Consider the following 13,931-nt stretch of genomic DNA (forward strand, 5'->3'; position numbering starts at 1 on the left):
TCTCTGTCCTTGCACAGCCCTTGCGTGATGGCGTGCTCCTGTGTTTTGCTTGGTCTGTCTCGTTTCTGTGCGCCTGGCTAGGCAAGCGGCTTCAAAGTGGTTTTCTTTCCCACATCGGTGGCAATGTTGCACAATGGCTGAACTCTGACCCGTGTGCGGGTAGTCTTGGACACACCGGTAACACTGTGAGGGATGCCTACGAGAATGACTGTTCTTTGTCGCTCGGCGGGGTGACTTTGTACGAGATGATCTTGGAAGTCTTCCTGAATTGGGACGGTCTGGACAGTGTCTCGGTTCCATGTGAGATTTCACACGCAGAGCCTGTTCTTTTTTCCAATTTTGCTGGCCTCCATTTTCTTTGCGTGTTTTTCCGCTTGATCGTTGATGTGAGTAAGTTCCTCTATTTCGTCTAACTTGTAGTGCTTCTTCAGTAGTCTGCGGTGTAGTGAATCAGATTTACATCCATCAATGGTTTGCAGCCATAACGCGTCTTCTGTAGTGAAATTTTAGAATTCACAATAACGAGCCAGTCGTTTTAGACGGGAAATGAAGTATCTCTGTAGGTTGCTCTACTAACCAAATAAAACCCTTGCTTTTTCGAATCTAGCATTTCTACTCTAGCTGACACTGTTTGTGAGCTAGAGGAACAATTGTGAATCCAATTTTAGCTTTCTTTTGCCTCAGCATGTGGGAAAGAGCTTCCCCAACCTTCAGAGATATATTGTTTTCAATAAAATGATGATCACGAGCATGCCACGCTGACGTCATTATTTTAAAACTGAAACTGAAATGAGTCGATCGACTCATTTAAGTTTCACTGTTTCAGTACTTGTGAGGCTATTTCAGTGCCCGAGCACTGAAACACATGGGAGAGGTATCATTGAAAAGGGGATATTGTCCTTTTTTGAGGTTTGAAGTTTTTTTTTATTGACTGTACAATTAATTAAAATCTTTACAGTAAAAAGGAGAATGCTAAAAAGCAGTAATTCTAAAAAATAAAAAAAAATTCAAAAACTACTTTGCTTGTTTAAAAGGAAAAGAAAGAATACGCCTGTGCTAATTAAAAACCAAAAGAAAATGAAGAAAAGAGAAAGAAGAAAACTGAAAAAGGAAAAGGATGCATCTCTCCCAGTCTTAGTCCCATTAATTGGCCTTTCCCAGCCATTGTATGCGTTGGAATGAGACTTAACTTTCTTTCATAGGTGGGAGTGCATGTGGCGCTGTCAGTGAGACTGCGTGACTAATTCAGTTCGGCTTTAAACCGTTGCTTTTGAGGTGAACTTCCTAGGTGATGAAATGCTCTCATTGTGGGCTTTTAATGCTAAACTTATTTGCTGAACGAATTTCGCTGATCTCGCTAGGAACATAGTGTTTGTGGTTGACAAACACAGGGCTGATGCTTCGGAGCATGTTGTTATACTCTGGTTGAGGCAGATCGGGCGCAGCAGTCGCCGGCGTTTGTTCTTGAAATAAGGACAGCAGCAGAGGAGGTGCAGCCAGGATTCCCTTTTGTATGCACATAGCCTGCAGGATATGGAGTCACCTTTTTGGGCCCTGGCAGGGTTAAAGTCTGCTATCTCAAGCGTGATCAGCCTCATGGATAGAATTTTGCTTCGGGCCTGTGTTGGGATGGCCTCAGATAGATATGGTTGTGCTTTGCCCACAGTGTATGAGTTGTTTAGGGGTTCCAAAAGTGGAGCTTTGGCGAAGGGATTTATAATCAAGTTCAAAGGAGGTTTCATTCACTTGTTTGTTGATGGCTCTCTTCCAAACATTCAGCGGGTTGTCCTGCCGCACAAGGTTTTCTTCCACTAACTTAAGAGCTTTAGTTGCATTTCCCAGCCTAGTGTGCCATGTCGATGCTGGGTCTTCGAAGATGAATCTCAGGTGATGTTTTAGGGAGTTAGCCGGGGCCTTTAATATCCTTAGAAACAGTTTCATAAGGTCCCCCTGGCCGATCACATCTGGCCTGGCTAGGCCAAGCTCCAGTCTCAATCTGGTTCTTCTTGCCGACCTTGATATGTGTAACACTGACTTGTAAGCCTTAACCTGGGCAGAGTTGAGAAGTACGTCCAGCTTCCGAGGGAATGCCAGATGTCCATAGGAGATTGCAGGAAGAATCTTTGCTCTTAAGGCTATCAGAATTGGGCTGGCGGAAGGGTAATTGTAAGAGGTCACACAGTGTATTTGAGCATCTCCCAACTGCCATTGTGCTTGCCGTTTCTGATGGTAGGATCCGAAGATAATGACCTTAGTTTTCCCTTTGTTGACTGTCAGGCTATTGGCGATGTTAAAGCTGTTTAGGGCTGTTAAAGCTCTTTGTAGGCCTACTTTTCGTGTGATCCATGTTGGCTGTGTCATCAGCGTACTGTAGAAGTGGTAGGCTCACTCTTCCTAGACTAGGGACTACTAGACTGGTGCTTGTTAGCGCCTCACCCAAGTCTGCAGTATATAAGTTAAATAGGATGGGGGCCAGCACGCACCCTTGCTTCAGCCCGTTTGTTGTAGCTATTTTACGAGTGACAGTGTGAGTGCTTGTTTTGACCCCACCCAGGTGGACTCATATAGTGACGTAATAACCTTCAGAAGTTTCGGTGGAATCCCCCATTTTTCTAATTTCCACCATAAGCGTTTTCTGTCCATTTTGTCAAATGCTGTGCTGTAATCCACAAAGCAGCAGAATAGTGGGGGATGATTCTTCAAGGTTGCCTTAGCTGAGAGATGGGCTAGTGCCAGGACGTTGTCCATTGTAGATGCCTTGGCCCTGAAGCCGGTCTGATACGTTGGTATTATATTTTCCTCTTCAGCCCATTTTTCTAGGTCACTGAGTAATAGGTGTGCATATGCCTTTGCCTCCAAGTCGAGCAGGGCTATGAGCCTGTAGTTGGAAGGCTCTGCGCGGTCACCTTTTTTGAAGATGGGAAACAGTATGGATCCCCTCCACGAGTCAGGGATTATAGCAGTCAGGTAGGTGTGGTTGAAGAGCCGAGTGTCGCCCAAAACTCTGACGCCTGTTTAAAGACCGGCGCTGGAATCCCATTGGGCCCCGGCACACCGTCGTTCCTCATCCGCTTGATTGTATTGATAACCTATCTGGAGTTTGGTTGTGACAACGTCGGCCGGGGAGTTGCTACTTCTTTTGTTGTTAGCTGGGCTTGAGATAGCTGCTTCTGGCTGGGGGCTGGACTGTGGGACATTCTCAGTTGGCTCCGCCTTGACCGTTGTCGGAGGTTCTTGACTGGGGGCTATTTCATACAGGTGTTTCACATGACGGATCCAGTCTTTTTTAGCTACCCCGTTTTCTCTCGTTGGCCCTCGGTTGCTCAGCAGATTGATGAATCTCCAGAGTTGTGCGTGGTTCTTTTGTTTGAGAAGGAAGAAAACTTTTAGCCATTTGCTTTCCATGTCTGTTTTTTAAGTTTACGTTTTTTAAGTTCCCATTGTGTGGAGAAGTGTGGCTCAGGGGTTAGAGGCGGCAGACCCGGAAGCTGAGATCGGTCCTGGACCAGGGTTCAATTCCCCGCCTCGGTGGGTCTTGGGCTAAAAATTCCACGGACTCGATAATTCTCGCTCCGGTGCCTTCTCGACTCAAGGGTTCACACTCTGCGACTCTGGGCAATAGCTTGCTTAATCTCCACAATGGCCCCTCGCGGCGGGATGCCTGACTTTCACCTTGTGGACACCCGCTGGGGCTATCACACAGGGGAATATCAGGACGGGTTCCCTAAGCAAGCACCGGGACACCCACTGCGGGTAGCTGTGCGCTATATAAGCTCAACTACATTTACATTTACATTTACATTGCTTCTTCCTTAGGGAGGCCCTGAGTTCCGATATTGAAGGCCCTACTGTCTGGCGGCCCCCTTTTTTCTTTGCTGTGCGGGCCTTCCGCAGGAGTCGTTTAGGTTCCCCTATGTCTTGGGGGCAGGTGTTCCGGTTCTTGAGAGGTGCTTTAGTCATTGAGTTGTGTGGTTTGGGGTTTCCAAGATTGTTTTGTAAATCCACAATGATTTGCTCCCATCCTGCTGTGGGGGGATCAAATACGAGCGGACTACCTTGCTGTAGCTCACCCAACCATGATTGAAATGTTCCCTCTGTTTTGACTGTCCACTTGATTCTCCGCAGGATGGTGTGTGTCTCCTCCCCACTTGGCTCCCCAATGGGTTGGTAGGGGGTAGCGGCCGGTAAGACCAACTGGAATGTTGCTCTTAGTGGCCTGTGGTCGCTATCCTGCCGGTTCACTACTTCGAAATCGGTCATTCTATCCGCAAGTACTTCACTTGTCAAGATATAGTCTATTCTGGACACATTCCGAGAAGTGGGCTGTGGCTGTCGTTGGCTTGAACCAACTGTTTTCTGTGCGTGAGTTGATGTCAGTTTGTGGCTGAGGAAAAGGTCGCACAGGAGAGCCGCCCTTCCTGAGCCTTTTGGAGGAGTTTCCAGATTGTCTAGATCTTTTAGGTTAAAGTCCCCTGCTAGTATAACCTAGTGTGTTCTATATTTAGTTAACAAGTCCTCCAGATTTACTGTCAGTGCCTCCAGATGGTCTTTCATTAGCGTCTGTGCGGGGTTAATGTAGCAGTTTAATACTAAGAGATGGATTGGATGCTTGGTGATATTTGGACCCCTTATCTGTAGTGCTTGTAGACGGGGCATATTTGCGTTGATGGTGGCAGCATCAAGGGCACAATCGTGTTTTAGGAAAATTGATAGTCCGCCTGCTGGACGGCCGAAAATGTTCCTTTTCATTGCTGGTGCTTGGAATTGGTAGTACCCAGCCAGGGGGGTAGAAGTCAAGGCCCAAGTTTCTTGGAGACAGATTAAGTCTCCACATTCCAAGAACTGCTTCAGGTTTTCATTGGTGCGAATTTTATTAACCCCTGCAATGTTCCAGGAGATTACTGTTAGTTGTGACTTCACAGTGGTACCGAGCCTGATGTTCTCGCGGGAGGGCAGACTTTTGTGGCGGTTAGGAGTGCTGTGTCCTCCTGCTTCCAAGTCCCTTTTGCTCAGGGAAGGGCGAGATGTTGTGTATGACTCGTTGATTATTTTCACATAGGATTCTAATTCCTGTGGGTGCCCTATTGCCCGACTGACTTCTGTTTGGAGGGCCCAAACTAGCTGTCCCTTTTAGAACAGATCGGGTGTCCTTTCTCACCAGATCGGGTGCCCTTTCTCTCTCTGTCTGGGACCAGGACGAGTGGATATTTTGGAGGCGATAATATCTGGACTTCGATGCCCCACTCCGCAAGTAGAGCAGAGTTTTGCTTGATGGCTTGCTGTGTTTCTTTATTCTTCAATCCCACCACGGTAGAGTCGCCATGTGTGTCATCTTTCAAACTCGCAAATTTCACCCATTCTATGTCCCCTGATTGTGTCTTATCCAGGGTGTCCAGGTGTTTGAAAAGACGTAGGAGGTTGCCCCGGTTCAGGATGTCATGGTGACCTGCGCTGGAATATCTTGGGGTAAGAAACACCTCAAAGGCGGCTGTGAGAGCGTTCAAATTTTGGGCCCCACCTCCCTTTTTTGTGGCTGGTTCTACTGGAGGGGGCGCTGACATGTGACAGCCTTGGAGGGTTGTGGGCGAGCCTCCATGCAGCATCTTGTTTTGGTCGTCATTGATCCTAGTTGAGAGATGGGGGCTTGTTTGACGTTGATGCAAAGTAGCTCCTTGTGGCACAGATGTTGGTGGAGTTGGCAGCCAGGGCTGGATTGACACTGGTAGGCTTGTTCCGACCATTGACTGATTTGCCATGGAGGTGGTTTGCATTACTGGTGGTTTTTCACCCTATGACCTAGGGGAGCTTGATGATATGGTTTGTATGTATTGCTCTCCCTTTGGTGGGGAGACCTGGAGAGTCCTTTTGGCCCAGTTTTATCTGTAAATAGTGGATACAGCTGAATTGCTTTTGCGTTTGTCCCCTTGTTCAAAGGTGGGTACTTGAGCTTCAGTAGCTGCGGTTGTCTCACTTTGAGCTTTAATTTTCTCTGTTGCTTTTTTAGCTTCTTTTTTGCTCTTCTTGTCAGTGGGGGATTCTGCGTGTCTGTTATACCAGACGAATCTTCCGGACTAGCTGTTCCGATGTCTTCAGTATCCTTGTGGTTGGTGCTTTCGGCGGTTGTGGGTTCTGGTGAGCTACTGACTAACTTTGTGGTCGTGTGTTCTACACCTTTGCCGCCGTCAGCACTGTCAATCTTCCCCGTTAAGGCCCATGGTATCTGTGTCACATTCAAAGTGTGCCTGTTGTGCTTAGCCCACTCTTCTTTGTCATTTGACGTTGGTGCCGCAGTACTCCCTTTCGCCATTTTCACCATTTCAGCCAGTGCCTCAGGCAGAGAAGCCCACTTCTCGATGAGGTCTGAGCAGCGGCAAGCGCAGGCCCCCCGGTTGGAGGCCTCATGCTGGGAGATCCTTTTAGCCAGGGCCTCCACCTTGAAGCTTATGTCTGCTAATCGCCCAGCTATTGCCTGTAGGAGGTCTATCTGTAGTTCCATCTTAGTGGATTGCCACAGGAGAGCTTTGTTAGTGGCACTGTTTGACTCCAGCTGAGATAGGTTATCTGTAGTCGTGCCTAAACTACTGTTGCGGGCTGGATTCTCAGTTTTCATTTTTGTGGGACCCATGAAGTTCTTGGGGCCACGACGGAATAGGAGTTAGATCGAGTGTCCTTTCGATCTGTGAGCTCCCCAGCGGCTGGCTGAACTGGAACAGGGGAGTCCAATTGGAGGAACGTTAGATTAGGACTCTTAGGTTTGTGTTCATAATCATGCTGGAAAATGCTTGATCCCGGGCTCTGTTGACTTGGCCCTAGGGTTTTTAACTGGTGGATTTGCACTTTTGTAGTTGCGGTGGGGCCGCTTTTGGTCTGAGCTATGCTTGTGATCTTGCCGGTTGTAGTGTCCTGTATCTCATCTATGGGCTGAGGGGGAGAAGTAATCCAATGTTGTCCTAATGTTAGCTTTGGGTTTGGGTGTGGTTGACGGTAGATTGTACTGGCCTGAATGCTGGCCAGTTCCTGGGCGGCCCTGGATTCCTCACAGAAAGACCTCGCAACTTTAGGAGTGCAGTTAAGGTTGGCTGGACTTCCACTATAAGTGGATATGCTGTTTTCTTGAACGGGGTCTGGAGTGCCAGAGGAAGTGGTCTGGCTGGAGCCGTGGTTGCTGTTCTGGGGATCCCTTTTCTTGAAAAAGTTTGTCATCGACCCTCTTAGAACTGCCTCCTGTGGCCTTTCGTTAGGACTGACAGTTAGTGATTTACTTCTTGTCATCCGCGTTGTCTTGCTGGTTGGTGGTTGAGTCGTGGAGCTTTTTTCCGGGACGTCGCCTGCTGGCCCTTCCTTTTGGCCCCCATGACCAAAAGGCCTCCTGGTATTTGCCTTACCGCTTGACACCTGCGTTGCTCCGGGGCTTTGCCTTCGCTGATGTGGCCTTGTCTTGCCGCGATGGGAGAGCAAATGAGGCACCGTGTGGGCGTAAAGGTGGGAGCGACTGCTGCTGCTACTGCTGCTGCTTTGGCCGCCAAGGCTTGGCGGCGGCTACTGATGTTACTGGTAGCAGGTGCGTAGTGGCGTCCTTTTGTTCCCCTTTGGGATTTGAACAGACTTTGAGCAGTCTTTAAATGTGACCAATTCTGTTTGTTGTCTTTTAGTGTTCATCTGTTAAAAGCTGTTAAAAGCTGTTGTACTAGAGTTGTGGCAATAGTAGCAATTGTCTCACCTGCCGAGCTGGATGCAGGTGCGGGACGAGACGATCTCTGGTCTCTCCTGATCTCTCTTGCGCCGTCCTCATTCACTCTTGCGCTTCTTTGTACTTGAGCATGGGAGGGGTGGCAGCTTCGTCTGTCTACAGTCCCCCTCGGTGCGCCAGTACCTCGTGAAACTATCTGCAGAATAGGCTGAGAAGTGGGCTGAGATGGGGGCGATGCGCGGAGGGGTGCGGCAGCCTTCTGCCCCCGGACTCTTCCAGGCCGTTCCTGTGGCTCCCGCTGCGACTGACACTGCGGCTGCTCTCACCCCCTGCTGGGCTAACGAGTCTAGCGGCTCTCCGCACCCCGCTGTGCTTTTTATTGCTGCTCTTAAAAGACATGAGGTGAGATGGGGAGGCGAAGGGGGATCACCTCCATGGCAATGAAACGCTGGGCTCCAATTTCACCCCCACCTTAGCTCCCGCGGCTGCTCTCACCTCCTGCTCCGGCTCTCAGCTGCGGGTCTGGCGGGGCAGGTGGGGCTGGCGGGTCCGGCGGCTCTCCGTGCTCGCCGCACTCTTGCCGCGCACACCGCACGCACCGCACTTTTGCCACCGTGATGTGAGGTGAGGTGGGGGGGCGGAGAGGGATCACCACTGAAAACGCCAAAACGCCAAAACACTGCTGAAACTCCGCACCGCCGAGACTCGACACTCTGGTTTCCCTCTGTTTCCAATGGTGTCCCTCCCTGGTGGATCCTTGGTTGGACATAGTGAGCTCTGGATACCAGCCGTTTGGATTTGTCAATGACTGTCATGTTCTTACATTGATATAACAGACCAGTGGATGACGAAAGCGGGTTGGAAGCCCCTATAAGTGAAATATTGTTTTAGTAAATTCAAAAGGTCTTGACTAATACCAGATCTAAAATGGATCATAAAAAGTTAATAAAAATCTGGAGCACCTTTAGAGATGGGGTTTCAAAGAGGGAGCGAGCGTTATGGGAAGGCGAGATGACTGTGAATGCCAACTGTTGTTTTTGATGGACATTTAGAACTCACCAGGCACAGTGGCCTCCTGCCTCCTGGCCCCACATTTTGCTGAAAAGGCAGAAGATCAAAGCTAACCTCCTTAAAACACACTGGAACTGGGGACGATAGCAGTAACAGTAACAAAATCAATAGTATAGCAGAGCATTTTCATAGTGCCAAAAAAACAAACTGAACAGCGCTTTAATATTAGCTTAAGTTACTCAGTTCAAGAAATAAAAATTTAAGCTGGAGAATCTTGGTTTGATTATAAATTTCCATGATGAGGTTTCTGGTCCAGACTCCCCAAAGTGAATATTCCTTCAAATACAACAAATCTGCATGACATAAAAGACAATATTTAAAAGCTATGACTTCTGAACTTCTGGGTTTCATAGTAAGAGGGTAAAATCTGGTTTTGAATCATAACTACACAACTAACTCTTCCACTTCCCCTGCCCCTACCACCACACCCACAAGTTGCGGAGATTTGTTTTTATAACATTAGGGGCATATTCACAAGAACTTAGGCCGTCGTACCTTACATTTTTTTGATGTAACGGTGGCTTAATTGTATCACCTTATTTACAAAGTGCTGCTAACTGCAGGACTTAACGAAAAGAAGATGCAAGGTAGGTGTTCCTGTGAAAAAATTACAGCTAACCACACTTTGTGATATTTACAATGAAATTCCCGTATGTCAATAACCTCCAAAACTGCCACTAAGTCCAGTTAACAGCAGTTTTTTAAAACCAAAAATGAGCTGGTCTTCAAAATGATGCAAATACACCTGTATATAAAGAAGACCATCCCAGACCCTTATTGGCAATCTCAACGACGCCTTGGAGGACCTACTCTTGCAGCTTGGAGCCCCAAGAAGAGCACCACCACAGAGGCAGCACCGCAGAGAGCGGGTCTACCGCTAAAGGATCACCCTCATACACCTCTGGCCAGAGGAGGTGATAGCACATTGCAGGCTAAAAACTAAAGGTCCTCCATCCTGGGCATACTCTATCAGATAGCGCTAAGGCTGCAGGCCCCATCCCAGCGCAACACTAACACCCCTCTGCAGACCAAATTACTTCCTTACTGCACATGTTGGCCTCAGGCACCGTTAAACCAACAACTGCCAGAGTGGCAAGAATCTCCCAGGCATACTTCTCAAGGATCCTCCACACTGTCTTGGATGAGATCATAAGCCTGAAGCCACAACCCCTACGCTTCCCCAACACTGCGCACAAACTAATTTCCAACAAGCAAGGTTTCTCTGCCATTGCTGGTTTTCCACATGTGTTGGGGCAATTGACTGCACCCATGTGTACCTTGTACCTCCTGTGGACACTTCTCACATATGCTGCAACAGAAAGCACACATACTGAATGAATGTGCAGCAAATTGAGGACCATCTTGGCCTGTTCATTAATGCCATTGCCAAGTTTCCAGGCAGTGTGAATGACTCATACATCTTCCGCCAATCTGTCATCAATCAGCGATTCCAGAATAGCATCTATGGAAATGAACTGCTCGTTGGTGAGTAAAAACTGAACACGCCACACATCTAAAGTCACCAATTATGTAGCTCAAGTATGTGAGAATGCAGATTAAGCTAATGTAATTCTGCATACATTGCAACTGGGCCAAGTACTTTACACAAACACCTAATGCCAAATAACAACACATATGTAAGTAGGCCAAACAAGGGAGTAGACTAGAAATATTCTCACAAACCACTAAGTTACTCTAGGAATACAGATCTTGCATTCCTATTTAATCAAAGACATATGCCATATGTACAACAAGATGACACATCACTCTGCTATCCCCTGCACTGGTGCACAATTAGCTGACATGCACAAACACAAGCACCCATGCATCATGGTGCAAGGGTACCTGCATCATGGGGTGATACGTTTTTCTCCATGAAGGGACACCTAATTGCACACACTCAGTAAAGTGGTATTATCTTTACTCTGGGTCATTACGGAATGTAGCATGCATAGAAAGAGCACACAAACAAGAGAAATGAAATCTCACTCCATGTAGCACATCCCTATGCCTCCCTGGTGAGTTGTATCAATCTGATGCATTTCCAGGTGGAAAATTAATGCCAGCTGCACAAATATAGCCAAATAAATGTGTGTTGAGTGCGAACACACACAACAATATCCATGGCCTGACCCCAAAACGTATACAAGCAGATTCAAAGTTACCATATGCCCAAGGGAACAAATAGACATGTGTGTTGTCTCGACATATCCCAGTAAATCGAGTGCACCAGGTAGCAGTGCTACTGCATCTCAAACAGTGACCCACCTAGGCTGCAAGGGGGATGTAACTAACCCACAATGAGTACAACATTTAGCATCTTGCTGATGCATATACATAGCAATGTGACAAAAGTGAAGGGGGCTTCTTCACAAGCCCCATGCTCCACCAGTGCCTCATTTACAATATGTGCAAACGTAACGTACTGGTGGGGCAAGGGGCTTGTGAATAACCCCACAGGTGTTAAGAGGTACCCCAACATCCTGACAGTTACATCATGAAGTTAATACAAAGGACCTGGCCAATGGTATCATGGTGATGTGTAGGTGGTAACGTATAGGCAATTCAGTGATGCAGGCAATTGTATGAACCATGACATGATGAAGTAAAAAGTACAAAGCTGCACAATGGACCCAAAATAAAAAAAGACCACTCTACAAGCACATTAGACTTAAATACTAATGGACATTTCTCTCCATTTTCTGTTTCAGGGGATCAAGGATATGTACTATCTCCATGGCTGATGACCCCCATCAAAGTGACCAACACACAGGCCGAGAGAGACTACAATGTGTCACTGGTACGCTCAAGGGCCATCATGCAACACACCTGCAGAGTCTTGAAATCAAGGTTCCGGTGTCTTGACATTTCAGGGGAAAGACTCCTGTACAGGCCTGAACTGAACTGGTCTGCAAAATCATCTTGGTGTGTTGCATTTTGCATAACATCTGTGCACAGACCAACACACCACTGCCAGGAGGAACAGGAGAATCTGGAGGATGGGCAGGACAAAGAAGGTGATGAAAGACACAACACAGCATCTGCACCTGGAACAGCGAGGAGGGATTCCGTAATTCACAACTTTTTTTCATAATCCCTTCTAACAAATGTCTTGTAACAAAGCCCGGAAGAAATGTGCCGTGCCTCCCTCCACTACAACTGGGAAAACCCATGGTGGAACGGAGAGTATGCGGTCTAAGAAGGGCATCAGAAGTGGATCAGGTAGGCGATTTGGAATGGCTGATTATTAAAAACAAAGTCAGTGCAGCTTTAAAGTACAATAAGTTTGGTCAGAATGGCCAAAAACAGGTTAAAACACAGAATACAGGAGTGCTGCAGTTAGTAATGAGCAGTCCTTCCCAGCGTGCATCTGCTGCGCGAAGCGCGTTGCATGAGATTTAAAGCCCAGGTCAGGTGACTGGCAGCCGGTGATTCCCCGCCTCCCCTCACCTCTAGCCCGGAAGAAATGTGCCGCGCCTCACTCCACTACAACCGGGAAAACCTGTGGTGGAACGGAGAGTATGTGATCTAAGAATAGCATCAGAAGTGGATCGGGTAGGCGATTTGGATCGGCTTATTATTAAAAACAAGCAGTCAGTGCAAGCTTTAAAATAAAATAAGTTTGGTCGAAATTGCCAAAAACAGGTTAAAACACAGAATACAGGAGTGCTGCAGTTAGCAATGAGCATTCCTTCCCAGCGCGCGTCTGCTGCGCGAAGCGCATTACATGAGATTTAAAGCCCAGGTCAGGTGACCGGCAGCCGGTGATCCCCCGCCTCCCCTCACCTCTAGCCCGGAAGAAATGTGCAGCGCCTCCCTCTACTACAACAGGGAAAACCCTGTGGTGGAACGGGGAGTATGCGGTCTAAGAAGGGCATCAGAAGTGGATCAGGTAGGCGATTTGGATCAGCTTATTATTAAAAGCAAATAGTCAGTGTGAGCTTTAAAATAAAATAAGTTTGGTCAGAATGTTAAAAAACAGGTTAAACACAGAATACAGGAGTGCTGCAGTTAGCAATGAAACCATTATAATAATGGGGTAACCCTAAAGGTACTGGACCTGGGTAATTACTAATATAAACAAACAATGGTCCGAGACCCAAATTTTTGAAAGCGAAAGATCAAAGTTTAAACAGTTCACGGTGTGTATTAAATTCACAGACCTAAACACAATTAATGAAAGACATAAAGAATAGGCAACAGCAACAACCTCAGACTCTTTTATAGCATTTAATCCATTCTCTGAATCAAAGTTCAATCTACAGTTTTTTGTACATTTTATATACAGTGCCCCGTATCAAGAGCGTGCAGTAAAGAAAAAAGAAGGTGTCAAAGGTCGTGATCGTGAAAAGGTGAAAAGGAAAAGGAATCACACAGAGTATATAAAAATTATTCTGTATTATTCAAGGAAAAACCAGTCAACAAAGAACTGGAACAATAAATCCTGGCCACTTTGGTAAATCAATGTACAGTCCTTATGGTTATTCAAGAGACATAAGATGTATGAATGTCTGCACTAGGGGGGAATTAACATTAGTGGTCCAGGTATTATTAGATGTCGACGTTTCGACTCGTCTTGCGGCCTTCCGGTTGGTTATGCCTGGGCCATGCGAGTCTTCCTCAGGACAGGTACGACGGGGCAAGGGATCTGGCAGATGACCCTATAGAAAATACAAATAACCATGAGGGTTGGGGCTGTTGCCTATTTAACTTAAAACTATGGGAAGGGTTCCAAGATTGCTTACCCTTCACAGGACGGAGTAGGCGTAATGTCTTCCAAGGTAACTTGGTCCATATAAATCGAATGGGGGTATTGTACAGGTCCTCTGAAAGAATCAATGAGGAACCTGTATATTACAATAATGTATACTTTGTAGGATTCATACCAGAATAGACAGTATAAAATTATTACATTATCTGTACGTGGGGGGTTCCTATCTTAATCCTGAGACCATATATCAATATATGTCTCTTCAATCACAATCCATTGCTAATTGTGCTGCTTGAAAAAGTCTTCACATTTTTAATTAGCCTGAAAAATTAAGGACCAAACTATGGTGAGTATCAGCACAATAGTGTACCATATGCACTTAGACTGATGGCCAAAAAAGAGAAGCAAAAAGCCATTTACCTGAATTAGGCTGACTGTAAGCGCTTCAAGTGAAGGATA

The 13,931-nt window shown here is 46.8% G+C and overlaps 1 long non-coding RNA gene across 1 annotated transcript; it reads right to left on the reverse strand.

Moving 5' to 3' along the window:
- Positions 1-12,980: 12,980 nt before the first annotated feature.
- Positions 12,981-13,589, reverse strand: LOC147730641 (uncharacterized). Its single transcript, XR_015308593.1, has 2 exons — positions 13,507-13,589; positions 12,981-13,422 (listed from the first exon to the last, which is right to left on the reverse strand). It is a non-coding gene; the product is annotated as an uncharacterized LOC147730641 (long non-coding RNA).
- Positions 13,590-13,931: the final 342 nt, after the last annotated feature.

This window comes from Lissotriton vulgaris, chromosome 2_1, assembly GCF_964263255.1.
Source record: "Lissotriton vulgaris chromosome 2_1, aLisVul1.2, whole genome shotgun sequence".
NCBI lineage: Eukaryota > Metazoa > Chordata > Amphibia > Caudata > Salamandridae > Lissotriton > Lissotriton vulgaris.